Source organism: Pseudophryne corroboree, chromosome 11, assembly GCF_028390025.1.
Source record: "Pseudophryne corroboree isolate aPseCor3 chromosome 11, aPseCor3.hap2, whole genome shotgun sequence".
Lineage (NCBI taxonomy): Eukaryota > Metazoa > Chordata > Amphibia > Anura > Myobatrachidae > Pseudophryne > Pseudophryne corroboree.
This window is the reverse complement of record NC_086454.1, coordinates 70,013,168-70,036,616: the sequence shown is the minus strand read 5'-3', so window position 1 is coordinate 70,036,616 and position 23,449 is coordinate 70,013,168. Positions and strand designations below refer to the sequence as shown.

The window sequence follows — 23,449 nt, the reverse complement described above, 5'->3', positions numbered from 1 at the left end:
TAAAGATGTTACCTTGATAGGTAATGTCAAAAAGTGTACCTAGTTGTTGTTCAAAACGGTCTAAAGAGTGTGTATATTCAAATAATAAGAATACTAGTGAGTACAGAATGTGTAAGAATTATAGAAATAAAAATAATGATAATGATAGAACTGGTGAAAAGTGGGGAGGAAAGGGAAAGGACGGTGAGTCAAGGAGGACACCAAAGGGGGAGTAGGTTAAAAAATTGGGGTAATAGTTGTATATTGTTGAAATATACTGGTGATTTAATTTGCTATTGCAATTATTATGTTGATACATCTAATGAAAAGTGGCCTGATACACAGCATGTAATGAAAATAGGTCTTGCAGGCCGGGGTAGCACGAATTTGTTGGAGCCTAAGGAAAGGTTGAGTTAAGAAAGGGGAAAGAGAGAAAGAGAGAGAGAGAGAGCGCATACATTGGCGCCATCGAGATCTAAATGGCGTGTCTCAATATCACATGTAAATAATCATCATAGGAACACCGTATAGTTTATGTGTTCGTTGAGACCTGATGGAGCTAAACTTCCCAATAGATAGGTCCACTGGCTCTCCTTTTTGAGTAGTTCCTGCATTACATCGCCCCCTCTGATTCCAAGTTTGACCTTTTCCAGGCCAAAAGCTTGCATTCGATGGGTGTTGTCATTATGGTGGAGATGAAAATGTCTGGCCACCGTGGTTATTTGTCGGAAGTTCTGCATATCCCTATCCACGTTTCGGATTGTTCCTGCATGTTCCAAAATCCGTTGTTTAAACATCCGTGTGGTTATTCCCACATATCTTTTGCCACACAGGCACTGTAGGCAATACACCACATTGGTTGTTTTGCAGTTGAAGTAATCGGAGATCCTGTGTTGGTTACCAAATTTGTCTGTGATTTCTTGTGTTGGCTTCATATAGTCACAGGCCCTGCAGGTCCCACAAGGGTATGTGCCTCTTACTGAAGGAGAGACGGAAGGGAGTCGTTGGTAATGACTTTGTACCCAATAGTCCTTTAGGTTGGGTGACCTTCTCCAGCTCATCGAGACCTTGTCTCCCAGGCTAGTTGCTAGGTCTGAGTCAGACAACAGAACATGCCAGTGTTTTTGTATACCTTCTTTAAGTTGTCTCCACTCCTGACAGAAGTCTCCCACAAATCTCAGGTCATCTTGATCCTTCACTTTCTTTTCTTGGAAGATGAGGGAATTCCTAGTTGTTTTCAAAAGGGAGTTCCGTGCCTTTTTAATGGATCTATTGCTGTAGCCTCGTTCCTTGAGACGGGCCGCTACCTCCTCACTTTTGTGTCGGTAGGTTGCCTCATCCGAACAGTTCCTCTTTAATCTTAGGAACTCCCCTTTGGGGATGTTCGCTATAGTGGGAGGGAAATGTGAGCTGGAATTATGGAGAATGCTATTTGTAGCTGTCTCCTTACGATGTAGCTCTGTAGCTAACATGTTTCCTCCATCCCTATAGATTTTTAGATCAAGAAAGGAGATTTCCTGACTGCTATGATTCATCGTTAGTCTCAAATTGAGGTTGTTCTTATTAAGATCTGTTAGGAAATCAAACAGTTCACTTTCAGAACCATCCCAGATGACGAGAACGTCATCTATATAACGCAGCCAGGTGATAATATGCTGTGTATGTTGATCATTGATGTCAGAAAAAACATGTTCTCTTTCCCACCACCCCAGGAAGAGGTTGGCATATGTGGGCGCACATGCCGCCCCCATAGCCGTCCCTCTAACCTGAAGGTAGTAGTGGTCATTGAAGACAAAATAATTTCTGTGCAGTACAAATTTTAATAATTTCAGCAAAAAGAGTTGAAAATCACCCATTCCTTCCATGCGTAGGAAATATTCAACTGCTTTTAACCCAAGATCATGGGATATGCACGTATAAAGAGACTCGACGTCCATACTGACTAAGATGTGTCTGGACTCTAGGTGGACATCATTTAGTCTTCTCAGGACATCTGGTGTGTCTTTAACATATGAGGCTAGCTGTGTTACATGTGTTCTGAGATGGGTGTCCAGAAAAATACTGGCCTTTTCCGAGAGTCCACCTATTCCGGACACTATAGGGCGTCCTGGCGGTTCCTGTAGATCCTTATGAACTTTTGGGAGTAGATAAAATGTTGGGATTTTTGGATTGGTCATATATAGAAAATCACGTTCTTCCTTAAGGATCGTACCATTTGTGAAAGCCCGGTTTATCATGTTGTTATACAACTCCATATAGTTTTGGGTAGGGTTGAGTATAAGTTTTTGATAGCATGTTGTATCATTTAGCTGTCTTGAAGCTTCCCTCATGTACATAACTTTGGGCCACAAAACGGTGTTGCCCCCTTTATCCGAGGGTTTGATTATGACATCATCCCATTCCTTTATCTCTGCTACGGCCGATCTTTCCTTCTGGTTCAGGTTACCTGTCCGTCTGTTATGTCCAGATTTCTTGTAAATATTGTCAAATTCTCTGGACACCAAATTTAGGAAAACCGTGGTTTCTGGACTAATAGATTCCTGAGGAATAAATGTTGATCTTTTTTTGCAAATTTTTCTGGTAGTAATAGAGTTATCCAGGGCACTGCTGTGATATGAACTCAGGATCTCCTGTTTACTAGACAGGCTCTTTAACCAACTAAGCCACAGTGCCACTTGCACTGCCTTATGTATAATGACAAATTATATGTCTAAAGTATAATATTTTTTATTATTTTTATATATTTTTTTGAAACAAGTATTTTATTAATTCTTTAAACAGTTGGAAACTTACAGTAAGTTATGTAATGCTTTTCTCTCCTTTATTTTGTATATACAGGCCCTACATTCATACAATGTCTTGTCCAAGTCACTTGTTAATACGCTTTATTGTAATAGATATTATGGCGTTGTTATTAATGTAGTCATCCCTGGGAAATTAAAGTCAGTCTTCTGTTGGTACTCATACAGTTAAAAAGTAGTCGTGAAATGAAAAAATGAGATCTCAATGATATAATTAATGTTAACATTTTATCTGGAAGCTTGCTCAATAAATGGAAAGATTGATTTCTGGAATTTCTTTCCTAACACAATATTGTTTATGTTAAGTAATACATAATCCATTATTTTCTATTGCTCTCCAAACTCTGATGACTAAACTGTCTATCCATTTATCTTGAGAAACTCACATTGTTACTGACTTTTGTTTAAACATTTCCTCTGACTGGACACCATATTGTTTCTGGAGATTGCTCAGACATGAATATTGCCAATTTCTGGAATTCTTTTCTAGTTACCTTGGCATCAATTTACTTCTACAAAAAAACTGATATTAAAAAAGGGGAATATTGCATTTTTTTGTGTTTCTGATTTGGACTGTATCTAGAAATGTGGTACATTTTACTGAACATGTGAGAAAGGGTAAAGGCTGCTGAAGCATTCACGTGTCTTTTTGTGATGAATTAACAACAAACTATGTTCTGAGATGATGAAAATAAATGAAAGGCACTGCTGAGATTTGAACTCAGGATCTCCTGTTTACGAGACAGGCGCTTTAACCAACTAAGCCACAGCACCACATGATGCTCAAAAGCTTCACAAAGAAAAATGATATATCTAAGATATGCTATTTGGTAACAATTTTTGTCATTCTTATAACTATTGCTTCATCAATTTTTCAAACCGGTGGAAATTTAGAGTATAAATAGAAAGTTGTGTTCTCTCTTTTCATTCATGATTTACAGGACCTACATTCTTAAAATATCTTGTCAAAGTAATTTTCTAATATATTTTTTTAGCACTTTTATTGATTTCTCTGTAAGTAATGCTACATGGGAATAAATGTCAATTAATTTTTGATATTCAGAAAACAAAAACATGTAGTAAAATTAAGAACTCTGTTTTAAAAAGTCAGAATTATGGTGAACATTCTTTATTTATGCTTTTTCAAGAGAATTTTAGCTTTTCATCAAGAAGTATTTTCCTAACACAATTTTAAGGATGTTATGGAAATAAATATGGGTTAAATGTCAATGATTCTCTAGCTATGATGACTAAACTGATTCTCAAATTACTGTACCTTGGGAAACTTACTTTTTTACAGACATTTTAACACTTCCTGTGTTATTCTCTTTTGACTGTACTCCAAATTAATTTTGCAGTTACCCAATATGATGAAGGCTATTTTGTAAAAATTCATCTATTTACCTTAACATACGCATATTTCTACAAATTAACTTATATTGAAATAGGGTGAAGTTTTGTAGTTTGTCATCTTCTGACATGGATGGCATCTTTAAACTTTTTTACATTGGTGACCAAATGTGCCAAAGTGAAAGCAGATAAAGGTTTTACACATCTTATTTTGTTATGCATCAACAAAAAACTACATACTGGTGTGATAAAAAGGTATCAAGCAAAGGCACTACTTTTATTTGAACTCAGGATCTCCTGTTTACTAGACAGGTGCTTTAACCAACTAAGCCACAGTGCCACTTGCACTGCCTTATGTATAATGACAAATTATATGTCTAAAGTATAATATTTTTTATTATTTTTATATATTTTTTTGAAACAAGTATTTTATTAATTCTTTAAACAGTTGGAAACTTACAGTAAGTTATGTAATGCTTTTCTCTCCTTTATTTTGTATATACAGGCCCTACATTCATACAATGTCTTGTCCAAGTAACTTGTTAATATGCTTTATTGTAATAGATATTATGGCGTTGTTATTAATGTAGTCATCCCTGGGAAATTAAAGTCAGTCTTTTGTTGGTACTCATACAGTTAAAAAGTAGTCGTGAAATGAAAAAATTAGATCTCAATGATAGAATTAATGTTAACATTTTATCTGGAAGCTTGCTCAATAAATGGAAAGATTGATTTCTGGAATTTCTTTCCTAACACAATATTGTTTATGTTAAGTAATACATAATCCATTATTTTCTATTGCTCTCCAAACTCTGATGACTAAATTGTCTATCCATTTATCTTGAGAAACTCACATTGTTACTGACTTTTGTTTAAACATTTCCTCTGACTGGACACCATATTGTTTCTGGAGATTGCTCAGACATGAATATTGCCAATTTCTGGAATTCTTTTCTAGTTACCTTGGCATCAATTTACTTCTACAAAAAAACTGATATTAAAAAAGGGGAATATTGCATTTTTTGTGTTTTCTGATTTGGACTGTATCTAGAAATGTGGTACATTTTACTGAACATGTGAGAAAGGGTAAAGGCTGCTGAAGCATTCACGTGTCTTTTTGTGATGAATTAACAACAAACTATGTTCTGAGATGATGAAAATAAATGAAAGGCACTGCTGAGATTTGAACTCAGGATCTCCTGTTTACAAGACAGGCGCTTTAACCAACTAAGCCACAGCACCACATGATGCTCAAAAGCTTCACAAAGAAAAATGATATATCTAAGATATGCTATTTGGTAACAATTTTTGTCATTCTTATAACTATTGCTTCATCAATTTTTCAAACCGGTGGAAATTTAGAGTATAAATAGAAAGTTGTGTTCTCTCTTTTTATTCATGATTTACAGGACCTACATTCTTAAAATATCTTGTCAAAGTAATTTTCTAATATATTTTTTTAGCACTTTTATTGATTTCTCTGTAAGTAATGCTACATGGGAATAAATGTCAATTAATTTTTGATATTCAAAAAACAAAAACATGTAGTAAAATTAAGAACTCTGTTTTAAAAAGTCAGAATTATTGTGAGCATTCTTTATTGATGCTTTTTCAAGAGAATTTTAGCTTTTCATCAAGAAGTATTTTCCTAACACAATTTTAAGGATGTTATGGAAATAAATATGGGTTAAATGTCAATGATTCTCTAGCTATGATGACTAAACTGACTCTCAAATTACTGTACCTTGGGATACTTACTTTCTTACAGACATTTAACACTTCCTGTGTTATTCTCTTTTGACTGTACTCCAAATTAATTTTGCAGTTACCCAATATGATGAAGGCTATTTTGTAAAAATTCATCTATTTACCTTAACATAGGCATATTTCTACAAATTAACTTATATTGAAATAGGGTGAAGTTTTGTTGTTTGTCATCTTTTGACATGGATGGCATCTTTAAACTTTTTTACATTGGTGACCAAATGTGCCAAAGTGAAAGCAGATAAAGGTTTTACACATCTTATTTTGTTATGCATCAACAAAAAACGACATACTGGTGTGATAAAAAGGTATCAAGCAAAGGCACTGCTGTGATTTGAACTCAGGATCTCCTGTTTACTAGACAGGCGCTTTAACCAACTAAGCCACAGTGCCACTTGCACTGCCTTATGTATAATGACAAATTATATGTCTAAAGTATAATATTTTTTATTATTTTTATATATTTTTTTGAAACAAGTATTTTATTAATTCTTTAAACAGTTGGAAACTTACAGTAAGTTATGTAATGCTTTTCTCTCCTTTATTTTGTATATACAGGCCCTACATTCATACAATGTCTTGTCCAAGTCACTTGTTAATATGCTTTATTGTAATAGATATTATGGCGTTGTTATTAATGTAGTCATCCCTGGGAAATTAAAGTCAGTCTTTTGTTGGTACTCATACAGTTAAAAAGTAGTCGTGAAATGAAAAAATGAGATCTCAATGATATAATTAATGTTAACATTTTATCTGGAAGCTTGCTCAATAAATGGAAAGATTGATTTCTGGAATTTCTTTCCTAACACAATATTGTTTATGTTAAGTAATACATAATCCATTATTTTCTATTGCTCTCCAAACTCTGATGACTAAATTGTCTATCCATTTATCTTGAGAAACTCACATTGTTACTGACTTTTGTTTAAACATTTCCTCTGACTTGACACCATATTGTTTCTGGAGATTGCTCAGACATGAATATTGCCAATTTCTGGAATTCTTTTCTAGTTACCTTGGCATCAATTTACTTCTACAAAAAAACTGATATTAAAAAAGGGGAATATTGCATTTTTTGTGTTTTCTGATTTGGACTGTATCTAGAAATGTGGTACATTTTACTGAACATGTGAGAAAGGGTAAAGGCTGCTGAAGCATTCACGTGTCTTTTTGTGATGAATTAACAACAAACTATGTTCTGAGATGATGAAAATAAATGAAAGGCACTGCTGAGATTTGAACTAAGGATCTCCTGTTTATGAGACAGGCGCTTTAACCAACTAAGCCACAGCACCACATGATGCTCAAAAGCTTCACAAAGAAAAATGATATATCTAAGATATGCTATTTGGTAACAATTTTTGACATTCTTATAACTATTGCTTCATCAATTTTTCAAACCGGTGGAAATTTAGAGTATAAATAGAAAGTTGTGTTCTCTCTTTTTATTCATGATTTACAGGACCTACATTCTTAAAATATCTTGTCAAAGTAATTTTCTAATATATTTTTTTAGCACTTTGATTGATTTCTCTGTAAGTAATGCTACATGGGAATAAATGTCAATTAATTTTTGATATTCAGAAAACAAAAACATGTAGTAAAATTAAGAACTCTGTTTTAAAAAGTCAGAATTATGGTGAACATTCCTTATTTATGCTTTTTCAAGAGAATTTTAGCTTTTCATCAAGAAGTATTTTCCTAACACAATTTTAAGGATGTTATGGAAATAAATATGGGTTAAATGTCAATGATTCTCTAGCTATGATGACTAAACTGACTCTCAAATTACTGTACCTTGGGAAACTTACTTTTTTACAGACATTTTAACAATTCCTGTGTTATTCTCTTTTGACTGTACTCCAAATTAATTTTGCAGTTACCCAATATGATGAAGGCTATTTTGTAAAAATTCATATATTTACCTTAACATAGGCATATTTCTACAAATTAACTTATATTGAAATAGGGTGAAGTTTTGTAGTTTGTCATCTTCTGACATGGATGGCATCTTTAAACTTTTTTACATTGGTGACCAAATGTGCCAAAGTGAAAGCAGATAAAGGTTTTACACATCTTATTTTGTTATGCATCAACAAAAAACTACATACTGGTGTGATAAAAAGGTATCAAGCAAAGGCACTGCTGTTATTTGAACTCAGGATCTCCTGTTTACTAGACAGGTGCTTTAACCAACTAAGCCACAGTGCCACTTGCACTGCCTTATGTATAATGACAAATTATATGTCTAAAGTATAATATTTTTTATTATTTTTATATATTTTTTTGAAACAAGTATTTTATTAATTCTTTAAACAGTTGGAAACTTACAGTAAGTTATGTAATGCTTTTCTCTCCTTTATTTTGTATATACAGGCCCTACATTCATACAATGTCTTGTCCAAGTAACTTGTTAATATGCTTTATTGTAATAGATATTATGGCGTTGTTATTAATGTAGTCATCCCTGGGAAATTAAAGTCAGTCTTTTGTTGGTACTCATACAGTTAAAAAGTAGTCGTGAAATGAAAAAATTAGATCTCAATGATAGAATTAATGTTAACATTTTATCTGGAAGCTTGCTCAATAAATGGAAAGATTGATTTCTGGAATTTCTTTCCTAACACAATATTGTTTATGTTAAGTAATACATAATCCATTATTTTCTATTGCTCTCCAAACTCTGATGACTAAATTGTCTATCCATTTATCTTGAGAAACTCACATTGTTACTGACTTTTGTTTAAACATTTCCTCTGACTGGACACCATATTGTTTCTGGAGATTGCTCAGACATGAATATTGCCAATTTCTGGAATTCTTTTCTAGTTACCTTGGCATCAATTTACTTCTACAAAAAAAATGATATTAAAAAAGGGGAATATTGCATTTTTAGTGTTTTCTGATTTGGACTGTATCTAGAAATGTGGTACATTTTACTGAACATGTGAGAAAGGGTAAAGGCTGCTGAAGCATTCACGTGTCTTTTTGTGATGAATTAACAACAAACTATGTTCTGAGATGATGAAAATAAATGAAAGGCACTGCTGAGATTTGAACTCAGGATCTCCTGTTTACAAGACAGGCGCTTTAACCAACTAAGCCACAGCACCACATGATGCTCAAAAGCTTCACAAAGAAAAATGATATATCTAAGATATGCTATTTGGTAACAATTTTTGTCATTCTTATAACTATTGCTTCATCAATTTTTCAAACCGGTGGAAATTTAGAGTATAAATAGAAAGTTGTGTTCTCTCTTTTTATTCATGATTTACAGGACCTACATTCTTAAAATATCTTGTCAAAGTAATTTTCTAATATATTTTTTTAGCACTTTTATTGATTTCTCTGTAAGTAATGCTACATGGGAATAAATGTCAATTAATTTTTGATATTCAAAAAACAAAAACATGTAGTAAAATTAAGAACTCTGTTTTAAAAAGTCAGAATTATGGTGAACATTCCTTATTTATGCTTTTTCAAGAGAATTTTAGCTTTTCATCAAGAAGTATTTTCCTAACACAATTTTAAGGATGTTATGGAAATAAATATGGGTTAAATGTCAATGATTCTCTAGCTATGATGACTAAACTGACTCTCAAATTACTGTACCTTGGGATACTTACTTTTTTACAGACATTTAACACTTCCTGTGTTATTCTCTTTTGACTGTACTCCAAATTAATTTTGCAGTTACCCAATATGATGAAGGCTATTTTGTAAAAATTCATCTATTTACCTTAACATAGGCATATTTCTACAAATTAACTTATATTGAAATAGGGTGAAGTTTTGTTGTTTGTCATCTTCTGACATGGATGGCATCTTTAAACTTTTTTACATTGGTGACCAAATGTGCCAAAGTGAAAGCAGATAAAGGTTTTACACATATTATTTTGTTATGCATCAACAAAAAACTACATACTGGTGTGATAAAAAGATATCAAGCAAAGGCACTACTGTGATTTGAACTCAGGATCTCCTGTTTACTAGACAGGTGCTTTAACCCACTAAGCCACAGTGCCACTTGCACTGCATCATGTATAATGACAAATTATATGTCTAAAGTATAATATTTTTTATTATTTTTATATATTTTTTTGAAACAAGTATTTTATTAATTCTTTAAACAGTTGGAAACTTACAGTAAGTTATGTAATGCTTTTCTCTCCTTTATTTTGTATATACAGGCCCTACATTCATACAATGTCTTGTCCAAGTCACTTGTTAATATGCTTTATTGTAATAGATATTATGGCGTTGTTATTAATGTAGTCATCCCTGGGAAATTAAAGTCAGTCTTTTGTTGGTACTCATACAGTTAAAAAGTAGTCGTGAAATGAAAAAATGAGATCTCAATGATAGAATTAATGTTAACATTTTATCTGGAAGCTTGCTCAATAAATGGAAAGGTTGATTTCTGGAATTTCTTTCCTAACACAATATTGTTTATGTTAAGTAATACATAATCCATTATTTTCTATTGCTCTCCAAACTCTGATGACTAAACTGTCTATCCATTTATCTTGAGAAACTCACATTGTTACTGACTTTTGTTTAAACATTTCCTCTGACTGGACACTATATTGTTTCTGGAGATTGCTCAGACATGAATATTGCCAATTTCTGGAATTCTTTTCTAGTTACCTTGGCATCAATTTACTTCTACAAAAAAACTGATATTAAAAAAGGGGAATATTGCATTTTTTGTGTTTTCTGATTTGGACTGTATCTAGAAATGTGGTACATTTTACTGAACATGTGAGAAAGGGTAAAGGCTGCTGAAGCATTCACGTGTCTTTTTGTGATGAATTAACAACAAACTATGTTCTGAGATGATGAAAATAAATGAAAGGCACTGCTGAGATTTGAACTCAGGATCTCCTGTTTACGAGACAGGCGCTTTAACCAACTAAGCCACAGCACAACATGATGCTCAAAAGCTTCACAAAGAAAAATGATATATCTAAGATATGCTATTTGGTAACAATTTTTGACATTCTTATAACTATTGCTTCATCAATTTTTCAAACCGGTGGAAATTTAGAGTATAAATAGAAAGTTGTGTTCTCTCTTTTTATTCATGATTTACAGGACCTACATTCTTAAAATATCTTGTCAAAGTAATTTTCTAATATATTTTTTTAGCACTTTTATTGATTTCTCTGTAAGTAATGCTACATGGGAATAAATGTCAATTAATTTTTGATATTCAGAAAACAAAAACATGTAGTAAAATTAAGAACTCTGTTTTAAAAAGTCAGAATTATGGTGAACATTCCTTATTTATGCTTTTTCAAGAGAATTTTAGCTTTTCATCAAGAAGTATTTTCCTAACACAATTTTAAGGATGTTATGGAAATAAATATGGGTTAAATGTCAATGATTCTCTAGCTATGATGACTAAACTGACTCTCAAATTACTGTACCTTGGGAAACTTACTTTTTTACAGACATTTTAACAATTCCTGTGTTATTCTCTTTTGACTGTACTCCAAATTAATTTTGCAGTTACCCAATATGATGAAGGCTATTTTGTAAAAATTCATATATTTACCTTAACATAGGCATATTTCTACAAATTAACTTATATTGAAATAGGGTGAAGTTTTGTTGTTTGTCATCTTCTGACATGGATGGCATCTTTAAACTTTTTTACATTGGTGACCAAATGTGCCAAAGTGAAAGCAGATAAAGGTTTTACACATCTTATTTTGTTATGCATCAACAAAAAACTACATACTGGTGTGATAAAAAGGTATCAAGCAAAGGTACTGCTGAGATATGAACTTAGGATCTCCTGTTTACTAGACAGGCACTTTAACCAACTAAGCCACAGCACCACTTGCACTGCCTTACATATAATGACAAATTATATGTCTAAAGTATAATATTTTTTATTATTTTTATATATTTTTTTGAAACTAGTATTTTATTAATTCTTTAAACAGTTGGAAACTTACAGTAAGTTATATAATGCTTTTTTCTCCTTTATTTTGTATATACAGGCCCTACATTCTTACAATATCTTGTTCAAGTCACTTGTTAATATGCTTTATTGTAATAGATATTGTGGCGTTCTTATTAATGTAGTCATCCCTGGGAAATTAAAGTCAGTCTATTGTTGGTACTCATACAGTTAAAAAGTAGTCGTGAAATGAAAAAATTAGATCTCAATGATAGAATTAATGTTAACATTTTATTTGGAAGCTTGCTCAATAAATGGAAAGATTGATTTCTGGAATTTCTTTCCTAACACAATATTGTTTATGTTAAGTAATACATAATCCATTATTTTCTATTGCTCTCCAAACTCTGATGACTAAACTGTCTATCCATTTATCTTGAGAAACTCACATTGTAACTGACTTTTGTTTAAACATTTCCTCTGACTGGACACTGTATTGTTTCTGGAGATTGCTCAGACATGAATATTGCCAATTTCTGGAATTCTTTTCTAGTTACCTTGGCATCAATTTACTTCTACAAAAAAACTGATATTAAAAAAGGGGAATATTGCATTTTTTTGTGTTTCTGATTTGGACTGTATCTAAAAATGTGGTACATTTTACTGAACATGTGAGAAAGGGTAAAGGCTGCTGAAGCATTCTCGTGTCTTTTTGTGATGAATTAACAACAAACTATGTTCTGAGATGATGAAAATAAATGAAAGGCACTGCTGAGATTTGAACTCAGGATCTCCTGTTTACGAGACAGGCGCTTTAACCAACTAAGCCACAGCACCACATGATGCTCAAAAGCTTCACAAAGAAAAATGATATATCTAAGATATGCTATTTGGTAACAATTTTTGTCATTCTTATAACTATTGCTTCATCAATTTTTCAAACCGGGGGAAATTTAGAGTATAAATAGAAAGTTGTGTTCTCTCTTTTTATTCATGATTTACAGGACCTACATTCTTAAAATATCTTGTCAAAGTAATTTTCTAATATATTTTTTTAGCACTTTTATTGATTTCTCTGTAAGTAATGCTACATGGGAATAAATGTCAATTAATTTTTGATATTCAGAAAACAAAAACATGTAGTAAAATTAAGAACTCTGTTTTAAAAAGTCAGAATTATGGTGAACATTCCTTATTTATGCTTTTTCAAGAGAATTTTAGCTTTTCATCAAGAAGTATTTTCCTAACACAATTTTAAGGATGTTATGGAAATAAATATGGGTTAAATGTCAATGATTCTCTAGCTATGATGACTAAACTGACTCTCAAATTACTGTACCTTGGGAAACTTACTTTTTTTACAGACATTTTAACACTTCCTGTGTTATTCTCTTTTGACTGTACTCCAAATTAATTTTGCAGTTACCCAATATGATGAAGGCTATTTTGTAAAAATTCATATATTTACCTTAACATAGGCATATTTCTACAAATTAACTTATATTGAAATAGGGTGAAGTTTTGTTGTTTGTCATCTTCTGACATGGATGGCATCTTTAAACTTTTTTACATTGGTGACCAAATGTGCCAAAGTGAAAGCAGATAAAGGTTTTACACATCTTATTTTGTTATGCATCAACAAAAAACTACATACTGGTGTGATAAAAAGGTATCAAGCAAAGGCGCTGCTATGACTTGAACTCAGGATCTCCTGTTTACTAGACAGGCACTTTAACCAACTAAGCCACAGCACCACTTGCACTGCCTTACATATAATGACAAATTATATGTCTAAAGTATAATATTTTTTATTATTTTTATATATTTTTTTGAAACTAGTATTTTATTAATTCTTTAAACAGTTGGAAACTTACAGTAAGTTATATAATGCTTTTTTCTCCTTTATTTTGTATATACAGGCCCTACATTCTTACAATATCTTGTTCAAGTCACTTGTTAATATGCTTTATTGTAATAGATATTGTGGCGTTCTTATTAATGTAGTCATCCCTGGGAAATTAAAGTCAGTCTATTGTTGGTACTCATACAGTTAAAAAGTAGTCGTGAAATGAAAAAATTAGATCTCAATGATAGAATTAATGTTAACATTTTATCTGGAAGCTTGCTCAATAAATGGAAAGATTGATTTCTGGAATTTCTTTCCTAACACAATATTGTTTATGTTAAGTAATACATAATCCATTATTTTCTATTGCTCTCCAAACTCTGATGACTAAACTGTCTATCCATTTATCTTGAGAAACTCACATTGTTACTGACTTTTGTTTAAACATTTCCTCTGACTGGACACTATATTGTTTCTGGAGATTGCTCAGACATGAATATTGCCAATTTCTGGAATTCTTTTCTAGTTACCTTGGCATCAATTTACTTCTACAAAAAAACTGATATTAAAAAAGGGGAATATTGCATTTTTTTGTGTTTCTGATTTGGACTGTATCTAGAAATGTGGTACATTTTACTGAGCATGTGAGAAAGGGTAAAGGCTGCTGAAGCATTCTCGTGTCTTTTTGTGATGAATTAACAACAAACTATGTTCTGAGATGATGAAAATAAATGAAAGGCACTGCTGAGATTTGAACTCAGGATCTCCTGTTTACGAGACAGGCGCTTTAACCAACTAAGCCACAGCACCACATGATGCTCAAAAGCTTCACAAAGAAAAATGATATATCTAAGATATGCTATTTGGTAACAATTTTTGTCATTCTTATAACTATTGCTTCATCAATTTTTCAAACCGGGGGAAATTTAGAGTATAAATAGAAAGTTGTGTTCTCTCTTTTCATTCATGATTTACAGGACCTACATTCTTAAAATATCTTGTCAAAGTAATTTTCTAATATATTTTTTTAGCACTTTTATTGATTTCTCTGTAAGTAATGCTACATGGGAATAAATGTCAATTAATTTTTGATATTCAGAAAACAAAAACATGTAGTAAAATTAAGAACTCTGTTTTAAAAAGTCAGAATTATGGTGAACATTCCTTATTTATGCTTTTTCAAGAGAATTTTAGCTTTTCATCAAGAAGTATTTTCCTAACACAATTTTAAGGATGTTATGGAAATAAATATGGGTTAAATGTCAATGATTCTCTAGCTATGATGACTAAACTGACTCTCAAATTACTGTACCTTGGGAAACTTACTTTTTTACAGACATTTTAACACTTCCTGTGTTATTCTCTTTTGACTGTACTCCAAATTAATTTTGCAGTTACCCAATATGATGAAGGCTATTTTGCAAAAATTCATATATTTACCTTAACATAGGCATATTTCTACAAATTAACTTATATTGAAATAGGGTGAAGTTTTGTTGTTTGTCATCTTCTGACATGGATGGCATCTTTAAACTTTTTTACATTGGTGACCAAATGTGCCAAAGTGAAAGCAGATAAAGGTTTTACACATCTTATTTTGTTATGCATCAACAAAAAACTACATACTGGTGTGATAAAAAGGTATCAAGCAAAGGCGCTGCTATGACTTGAACTCAGGATCTCCTGTTTACTAGACAGGCGCTTTAACCAACTAAGCCACAGTGCCACTTGCACTGCCTTATGTATAATGACAAATTATATGTCTAAAGTATAATATTTTTTATTATTTTTATATATTTTTTTGAAACAAGTATTTTATTAATTCTTTAAACAGTTGGAAACTTACAGTAAGTTATGTAATGCTTTTCTCTCCTTTATTTTGTATATGCAGGCCCTACATTCATACAATGTCTTGTCCAAGTCACTTGTTAATATGCTTTATTGTAATAGATATTATGGCGTTGTTATTAATGTAGTCATCCCTGGGAAATTAAAGTCAGTCTTTTGTTGGTACTCATACAGTTAAAAAGTAGTCGTGAAATGAAAAAATGAGATCTCAATGATATAATTAATGTTAACATTTTATCTGGAAGCTTGCTCAATAAATAGAAAGATTGATTTCTGGAATTTCTTTCCTAACACAATATTGTTTATGTTAAGTAATACATAATCCATTATTTTCTATTGCTCTCCAAACTCTGATGACTAAACTGTCTATCCATTTATCTTGAGAAACTCACATTGTTACTGACTTTTGTTTAAACATTTCCTCTGACTGGACACTATATTGTTTCTGGAGATTGCTCAGACATGAATATTGCCAATTTCTGGAATTCTTTTCTAGTTACCTTGGCATCAATTTACTTCTACAAAAAAAATGATATTAAAAAAGGGGAATATTGCATTTTTTTGTGTTTCTGATTTGGACTGTATCTAGAAATGTGGTACATTTTACTGAACATGTGAGAAAGGGTAAAGGCTGCTGAAGCATTCACGTGTCTTTTTGTGATGAATTAACAACAAACTATGTTCTGAGATGATGAAAATAAATGAAAGGCACTGCTGAGATTTGAACTCAGGATCTCCTGTTTACGAGACAGGCGCTTTAACCAACTAAGCCACAGCACCACATGATGCTCAAAAGCTTCACAAAGAAAAATGATATATCTAAGATATGCTATTTGGTAACAATTTTTGTCATTCTTATAACTATTGCTTCATCAATTTTTCAAACCGGTGGAAATTTAGAGTATAAATAGAAAGTTGTGTTCTCTCTTTTCATTCATGATTTACAGGACCTACATTCTTAAAATATCTTGTCAAAGTAATTTTCTAATATATTTTTTTAGCACTTTTATTGATTTCTTTGTAAGTAATGCTACATGGGAATAAATGTCAATTAATTTTTGATATTCAGAAAACAAAAACATGTAGTAAAATTAAGAACTCTGTTTTAAAAAGTCAGAATTATGGTGAACATTCTTTATTTATGCTTTTTCAAGAGAATTTTAGCTTTTCATCAAGAAGTATTTTCCTAACACAATTTTAAGGATGTTATGGAAATAAATATGGGTTAAATGTCAATGATTCTCTAGCTATGATGACTAAACTGACTCTCAAATTACTGTACCTTGGGAAACTTACTTTTTTACAGACATTTTAACACTTCCTGTGTTATTCTCTTTTGACTGTACTCCAAATTAATTTTGCAGTTACCCAATATGATGAAGGCTATTTTGTAAAAATTCATATATTTACCTTAACATAGGCATATTTCTACAAATTAACTTATATTGAAATAGGGTGAAGTTTTGTTGTTTGTCATCTTCTGACATGGATGGCATCTTTAAACTTTTTTACATTGGTGACCAAATGTGCCAAAGTGAAAGCAGATAAAGGTTTTACACATCTTATTTTGTTATGCATCAACAAAAAACTACATACTGGTGTGATAAAAAGATATCAAGCAAAGGCACTACTGTGATTTGAACTCAGGATCTCCTGTTTACTAGACAGGTGCTTTAACCCACTAAGCCACAGTGCCACTTGCACTGCATTATGTATAATGACAAATTATATGTCTAAAGTATAATATTTTTTATTATTTTTATATATTTTTTTGAAACAAGTATTTTATTAATTCTTTAAACAGTTGGAAACTTACAGTAAGTTATGTAATGCTTTTCTCTCCTTTATTTTGTATATACAGGCCCTACATTCATACAATGTCTTGTCCAAGTCACTTGTTAATATGCTTTATTGTAATAGATATTATGGCGTTGTTATTAATGTAGTCATCCCTGGGAAATTAAAGTCAGTCTTTTGTTGGTACTCATACAGTTAAAAAGTAGTCGTGAAATGAAAAAATGAGATCTCAATGATAGAATTAATGTTAACATTTTATCTGGAAGCTTGCTCAATAAATGGAAAGGTTGATTTCTGGAATTTCTTTCCTAACACAATATTGTTTATGTTAAGTAATACATAATCCATTATTTTCTATTGCTCTCCAAACTCTGATGACTAAACTGTCTATCCATTTATCTTGAGAAACTCACATTGTTACTGACTTTTGTTTAAACATTTCCTCTGACTGGACACTATATTGTTTCTGGAGATTGCTCAGACATGAATATTGCCAATTTCTGGAATTCTTTTCTAGTTACCTTGGCATCAATTTACTTCTACAAAAAAACTGATATTAAAAAAGGGGAATATTGCATTTTTTGTGTTTTCTGATTTGGACTGTATCTAGAAATGTGGTACATTTTACTGAACATGTGAGAAAGGGTAAAGGCTGCTGAAGCATTCACGTGTCTTTTTGTGATGAATTAACAACAAACTATGTTCTGAGATGATGAAAATAAATGAAAGGCACTGCTGAGATTTGAACTCAGGATCTCCTGTTTACGAGACAGGCGCTTTAACCAACTAAGCCACAGCACCACATAATGCTCAAAAGCTTCACAAAGAAAAATGATATATCTAAGATATGCTATTTGGTAACAATTTTTGTCATTCTTATAACTATTGCTTCATCAATTTTTCAAACCGGTGGAAATTTAGAGTATAAATAGAAAGTTGTGTTCTCTCTTTTTATTCATGATTTACAGGACCTACATTCTTAAAATATCTTGTCAAAGTAATTTTCTAATATATTTTTTTAGCACTTTGATTGATTTCTCTGTAAGTAATGCTACATGGGAATAAATGTCAATTAATTTTTGATATTCAGAAAACAAAAACATGTAGTAAAATTAAGAACTCTGTTTTAAAAAGTCAGAATTATGGTGAACATTCCTTATTTATGCTTTTTCAAGAGAATTTTAGCTTTTCATCAAGAAGTATTTTCCTAACACAATTTTAAGGATGTTATGGAAATAAATATGGGTTAAATGTCAATGATTCTCTAGCTATGATGACTAAACTGACTCTCAAATTACTGTACCTTGGGAAACTTACTTTTTTACAGACATTTTAACACTTCCTGTGTTATTCTCTTTTGACTGTACTCCAAATTAATTTTGCAGTTACCCAATATGATGAAGGCTATTTTGTAAAAATTCATATATTTACCTTAACATAGGCATATTTCTACAAATTAACTTATATTGAAATAGGGTGAAGTTTTGTTGTTTGTCATCTTCTGACATGGATGGCATCTTTAAACTTTTTTACATTGGTGACCAAATGTGCCAAAGTGAAAGCAGATAAAGGTTTTACACATCTTATTTTGTTATGCATCAACAAAAAACTACATACTGGTGTGATAAAAAGGTATCAAGCAAAGGTACTGCTGAGATATGAACTTAGGATCTCCTGTTTACTAGACAGGCACTTTAACCAACTAAGCCACAGCACCACTTGCACTGCCTTACATATAATGACAAATTATATGTCTAAAGTATAATATTTTTTATTATTTTTATATATTTTTTTGAAACTAGTATTTTATTAATTCTTTAAACAGTTGGAAACTTACAGTAAGTTATGTAATGCTTTTCTCTCCTTTATTTTGTATATACAGGCCCTACATTCATACAATGTCTTGTCCAAGTCACTTGTTAATATGCTTTATTGTAATAGATATTATGGCGTTGTTATTAATGTAGTCATCCCTGGGAAATTAAAGTCAGTCTTTTGTTGGTACTCATACAGTTAAAAAGTAGTCGTGAAATGAAAAAATGAGATCTCAATGATAGAATTAATGTTAACATTTTATCTGGAAGCTTGCTCAATAAATGGAAAGGTTGATTTCTGGAATTTCTTTCCTAACACAATATTGTTTATGTTAAGTAATACATAATCCATTATTTTCTATTGCTCTCCAAACTCTGATGACTAAACTGTCTATCCATTTATCTTGAGAAACTCACATTGTTACTGACTTTTGTTTAAACATTTCCTCTGACTGGACACTATATTGTTTCTGGAGATTGCTCAGACATGAATATTGCCAATTTCTGGAATTCTTTTCTAGTTACCTTGGCATCAATTTACTTCTACAAAAAAACTGATATTAAAAAAGGGGAATATTGCATTTTTTGTGTTTTCTGATTTGGACTGTATCTAGAAATGTGGTACATTTTACTGAACATGTGAGAAAGGGTAAAGGCTGCTGAAGCATTCACGTGTCTTTTTGTGATGAATTAACAACAAACTATGTTCTGAGATGATGAAAATAAATGAAAAGCACTGCTGAGATTTGAACTCAGGATCTCCTGTTTACGAGACAGGCGCTTTAACCAACTAAGCCACAGCACCACATAATGCTCAAAAGCTTCACAAAGAAAAATGATATATCTAAGATATGCTATTTGGTATCAATTTTTGTCATTCTTATAACTATTGCTTCATCAATTTTTCAAACCGGTGGAAATTTAGAGTATAAATAGAAAGTTGTGTTCTCTCTTTTTATTCATGATTTACAGGACCTACATTCTTAAAATATCTTGTCAAAGTAATTTTCTAATATATTTTTTTAGCACTTTGATTGATTTCTCTGTAAGTAATGCTACATGGGAATAAATGTCAATTAATTTTTGATATTCAGAAAACAAAAACATGTAGTAAAATTAAGAACTCTGTTTTAAAAAGTCAGAATTATGGTGAACATTCCTTATTTATGCTTTTTCAAGAGAATTTTAGCTTTTCATCAAGAAGTATTTTCCTAACACAATTTTAAGGATGTTATGGAAATAAATATGGGTTAAATGTCAATGATTCTCTAGCTATGATGACTAAACTGACTCTCAAATTACTGTACCTTGGGAAACTTACTTTTTTACAGACATTTTAACACTTCCTGTGTTATTCTCTTTTGACTGTACTCCAAATTAATTTTGCAGTTACCCAATATGATGAAGGCTATTTTGTAAAAATTCATATATTTACCTTAACATAGGCATATTTCTACAAATTAACTTATATTGAAATAGGGTGAAGTTTTGTTGTTTGTCATCTTCTGACATGGATGGCATCTTTAAACTTTTTTACATTGGTGACCAAATGTGCCAAAGTGAAAGCAGATAAAGGTTTTACACATCTTATTTTGTTATGCATCAACAAAAAACTACATACTGGTGTGATAAAAAGGTATCAAGCAAAGGTACTGCTGAGATATGAACTTAGGATCTCCTGTTTACTAGACAGGCACTTTAACCAACTAAGCCACAGCACCACTTGCACTGCCTTACATATAATGACAAATTATATGTCTAAAGTATAATATTTTTTATTATTTTTATATATTTTTTTGAAACTAGTATTTTATTAATTCTTTAAACAGTTGGAAACTTACAGTAAGTTATATAATGCTTTTTTCTCCTTTATTTTGTATATACAGGCCCTACATTCTTACAATATCTTGTTCAAGTCACTTGTTAATATGCTTTATTGTAATAGATATTGTGGCGTTCTTATTAATGTAGTCATCCCTGGGAAATTAAAGTCAGTCTATTGTTGGTACTCATACAGTTAAAAAGTAGTCGTGAAATGAAAAAATTAGATCTCAATGATAGAATTAATGTTAACATTTTATTTGGAAGCTTGCTCAATAAATGGAAAGATTGATTTCTGGAATTTCTTTCCTAACACAATATTGTTTATGTTAAGTAATACATAATCCATTATTTTCTATTGCTCTCCAAACTCTGATGACTAAACTGTCTATCCATTTATCTTGAGAAACTCACATTGTTACTGACTTTTGTTTAAACATTTCCTCTGACTGGACACTATATTGTTTCTGGAGATTGCTCAGACATGAATATTGCCAATTTCTGGAATTCTTTTCTAGTTACCTTGGCATCAATTTACTTCTACAAAAAAACTGATATTAAAAAAGGGGAATATTGCATTTTTTTGTGTTTCTGATTTGGACTGTATCTAGAAATGTGGTACATTTTACTGAACATGTGAGAAAGGGTAAAGGCTGCTGAAGCATTTTGGTGTCTTTTTGTGATGAATTAACAACAAACTATGTTCTGAGATGATGAAAATAAATGAAAGGCACTGCTGAGATTTGAACTCAGGATCTCCTGTTTACGAGACAGGCGCTTTAACCAACTAAGCCACAGCACCACATGATGCTCAAAAGCTTCACAAAGAAAAATGATATATCTAAGATATGCTATTTGGTAACAATTTTTGTCATTCTTATAACTATTGCTTCATCAATTTTTCAAACCGGGGGAAATTTAGAGTATGAATAGAAAGTTGTGTTCTCTCTTTTCATTCATGATTTACAGGACCTACATTCTTAAAATATCTTGTCAAAGTAATTTTCTAATATATTTTTTTAGCACTTTTATTGATTTCTCTGTAAGTAATGCTACATGGGAATAAATGTCAATTAATTTTTGATATTCAGAAAACAAAAACATGTAGTAAAATTAAGAACTCTGTTTTAAAAAGTCAGAATTATGGTGAACATTCCTTATTTATGCTTTTTCAAGAGAATTTTAGCTTTTCATCAAGAAGTATTTTCCTAACACAATTTTAAGGATGTTATGGAAATAAATATGGGTTAAATGTCAATGATTCTCTAGCTATGATGACTAAACTGACTCTCAAATTACTGTACCTTGGGAAACTTACTTTTTTACAGACATTTTAACACTTCCTGTGTTATTCTCTTTTGACTGTACTCCAAATTAATTTTGCAGTTACCCAATATGATGAAGGCTATTTTGTAAAAATTCATATATTTACCTTAACATAGGCATATTTCTACAAATTAACTTATATTGAAATAGGGTGAAGTTTTGTTGTTTGTCATCTTCTGACATGGATGGCATCTTTAAACTTTTTTACATTGGTGACCAAATGTGCCAAAGTGAAAGCAGATAAAGGTTTTACACATCTTATTTTGTTATGCATCAACAAAAAACTACATACTGGTGTGATAAAAAGGTATCAAGCAAAGGCGCTGCTATGACTTGAACTCAGGATCTCCTGTTTACTAGACAGGCACTTTAACCAACTAAGCCACAGTGCCACTTGCACTGCCTTACATATAATGACAAATTATATGTCTAAAGTATAATATTTTTTATTATTTTTATATATTTTTTTGAAACTAGTATTTTATTAATTCTTTAAACAGTTGGAAACTTACAGTAAGTTATATAATGCTTTTTTCTCCTTTATTTTGTATATACAGGCCCTACATTCTTACAATATCTTGTTCAAGTCACTTGTTAATATGCTTTATTGTAATAGATATTGTGGCGTTCTTATTAATGTAGTCATCCCTGGGAAATTAAAGTCAGTCTATTGTTGGTACTCATACAGTTAAAAAGTAGTCGTGAAATGAAAAAATTAGATCTCAATGATAGAATTAATGTTAACATTTTATCTGGAAGCTTGCTCAATAAATGGAAAGATTGATTTCTGGAATTTCTTTCCTAACACAATATTGTTTATGTTAAGTAATACATAATCCATTATTTTCTATTGCTCTCCAAACTCTGATGACTAAACTGTCTATCCATTTATCTTGAGAAACTCACATTGTTACTGACTTTTGTTTAAACATTTCCTCTGACTGGACACTATATTGTTTCTGGAGATTGCTCAGACATGAATATTGCCAATTTCTGGAATTCTTTTCTAGTTACCTTGGCATCAATTTACTTCTACAAAAAAACTGATATTAAAAAAGGGGAATATTGCATTTTTTTGTGTTTCTGATTTGGACTGTATCTAGAAATGTGGTACATTTTACTGAGCATGTGAGAAAGGGTAAAGGCTGCTGAAGCATTCTCGTGTCTTTTTGTGATGAATTAACAACAAACT

The 23,449-nt window shown here is 31.4% G+C and overlaps 21 non-coding genes across 21 annotated transcripts; all 21 read right to left on the bottom strand.

Moving 5' to 3' along the window:
* Nucleotides 1-3,480: 3,480 nt before the first annotated feature.
* TRNAT-CGU (transfer RNA threonine (anticodon CGU)) lies at nt 3,481-3,554 on the bottom strand. Its single transcript has one exon. It is a non-coding gene; the product is annotated as a tRNA-Thr (tRNA).
* Nucleotides 3,555-5,298: 1,744 nt separating this feature from the next.
* TRNAT-UGU (transfer RNA threonine (anticodon UGU)) lies at nt 5,299-5,372 on the bottom strand. Its single transcript has one exon. It is a non-coding gene; the product is annotated as a tRNA-Thr (tRNA).
* An 841-nt stretch (nt 5,373-6,213) lies between these two features.
* On the bottom strand, nt 6,214-6,287 carry TRNAT-AGU (transfer RNA threonine (anticodon AGU)). Its single transcript has one exon. It is a non-coding gene; the product is annotated as a tRNA-Thr (tRNA).
* An 828-nt stretch (nt 6,288-7,115) lies between these two features.
* Nucleotides 7,116-7,189, bottom strand: TRNAM-CAU (transfer RNA methionine (anticodon CAU)). Its single transcript has one exon. It is a non-coding gene; the product is annotated as a tRNA-Met (tRNA).
* Nucleotides 7,190-8,031: 842 nt separating this feature from the next.
* Nucleotides 8,032-8,105, bottom strand: TRNAT-AGU (transfer RNA threonine (anticodon AGU)). The gene has a single exon. It is a non-coding gene; the product is annotated as a tRNA-Thr (tRNA).
* Nucleotides 8,106-8,933: 828 nt separating this feature from the next.
* On the bottom strand, nt 8,934-9,007 carry TRNAT-UGU (transfer RNA threonine (anticodon UGU)). The gene has a single exon. It is a non-coding gene; the product is annotated as a tRNA-Thr (tRNA).
* An 841-nt stretch (nt 9,008-9,848) lies between these two features.
* TRNAT-AGU (transfer RNA threonine (anticodon AGU)) lies at nt 9,849-9,922 on the bottom strand. The gene has a single exon. It is a non-coding gene; the product is annotated as a tRNA-Thr (tRNA).
* Nucleotides 9,923-10,750: 828 nt separating this feature from the next.
* TRNAT-CGU (transfer RNA threonine (anticodon CGU)) lies at nt 10,751-10,824 on the bottom strand. Its single transcript has one exon. It is a non-coding gene; the product is annotated as a tRNA-Thr (tRNA).
* An 842-nt stretch (nt 10,825-11,666) lies between these two features.
* Nucleotides 11,667-11,740, bottom strand: TRNAT-AGU (transfer RNA threonine (anticodon AGU)). Its single transcript has one exon. It is a non-coding gene; the product is annotated as a tRNA-Thr (tRNA).
* An 828-nt stretch (nt 11,741-12,568) lies between these two features.
* On the bottom strand, nt 12,569-12,642 carry TRNAT-CGU (transfer RNA threonine (anticodon CGU)). Its single transcript has one exon. It is a non-coding gene; the product is annotated as a tRNA-Thr (tRNA).
* An 843-nt stretch (nt 12,643-13,485) lies between these two features.
* TRNAT-AGU (transfer RNA threonine (anticodon AGU)) lies at nt 13,486-13,559 on the bottom strand. The gene has a single exon. It is a non-coding gene; the product is annotated as a tRNA-Thr (tRNA).
* An 828-nt stretch (nt 13,560-14,387) lies between these two features.
* On the bottom strand, nt 14,388-14,461 carry TRNAT-CGU (transfer RNA threonine (anticodon CGU)). The gene has a single exon. It is a non-coding gene; the product is annotated as a tRNA-Thr (tRNA).
* An 842-nt stretch (nt 14,462-15,303) lies between these two features.
* On the bottom strand, nt 15,304-15,377 carry TRNAT-AGU (transfer RNA threonine (anticodon AGU)). The gene has a single exon. It is a non-coding gene; the product is annotated as a tRNA-Thr (tRNA).
* Nucleotides 15,378-16,205: 828 nt separating this feature from the next.
* TRNAT-CGU (transfer RNA threonine (anticodon CGU)) lies at nt 16,206-16,279 on the bottom strand. The gene has a single exon. It is a non-coding gene; the product is annotated as a tRNA-Thr (tRNA).
* An 842-nt stretch (nt 16,280-17,121) lies between these two features.
* On the bottom strand, nt 17,122-17,195 carry TRNAT-AGU (transfer RNA threonine (anticodon AGU)). Its single transcript has one exon. It is a non-coding gene; the product is annotated as a tRNA-Thr (tRNA).
* Nucleotides 17,196-18,023: 828 nt separating this feature from the next.
* TRNAT-CGU (transfer RNA threonine (anticodon CGU)) lies at nt 18,024-18,097 on the bottom strand. Its single transcript has one exon. It is a non-coding gene; the product is annotated as a tRNA-Thr (tRNA).
* An 842-nt stretch (nt 18,098-18,939) lies between these two features.
* On the bottom strand, nt 18,940-19,013 carry TRNAT-AGU (transfer RNA threonine (anticodon AGU)). The gene has a single exon. It is a non-coding gene; the product is annotated as a tRNA-Thr (tRNA).
* An 828-nt stretch (nt 19,014-19,841) lies between these two features.
* On the bottom strand, nt 19,842-19,915 carry TRNAT-CGU (transfer RNA threonine (anticodon CGU)). The gene has a single exon. It is a non-coding gene; the product is annotated as a tRNA-Thr (tRNA).
* Nucleotides 19,916-20,757: 842 nt separating this feature from the next.
* TRNAT-AGU (transfer RNA threonine (anticodon AGU)) lies at nt 20,758-20,831 on the bottom strand. The gene has a single exon. It is a non-coding gene; the product is annotated as a tRNA-Thr (tRNA).
* Nucleotides 20,832-21,659: 828 nt separating this feature from the next.
* TRNAT-CGU (transfer RNA threonine (anticodon CGU)) lies at nt 21,660-21,733 on the bottom strand. Its single transcript has one exon. It is a non-coding gene; the product is annotated as a tRNA-Thr (tRNA).
* Nucleotides 21,734-22,575: 842 nt separating this feature from the next.
* On the bottom strand, nt 22,576-22,649 carry TRNAT-AGU (transfer RNA threonine (anticodon AGU)). The gene has a single exon. It is a non-coding gene; the product is annotated as a tRNA-Thr (tRNA).
* Between the last annotated feature and the right edge of the window lie 800 nt (nt 22,650-23,449).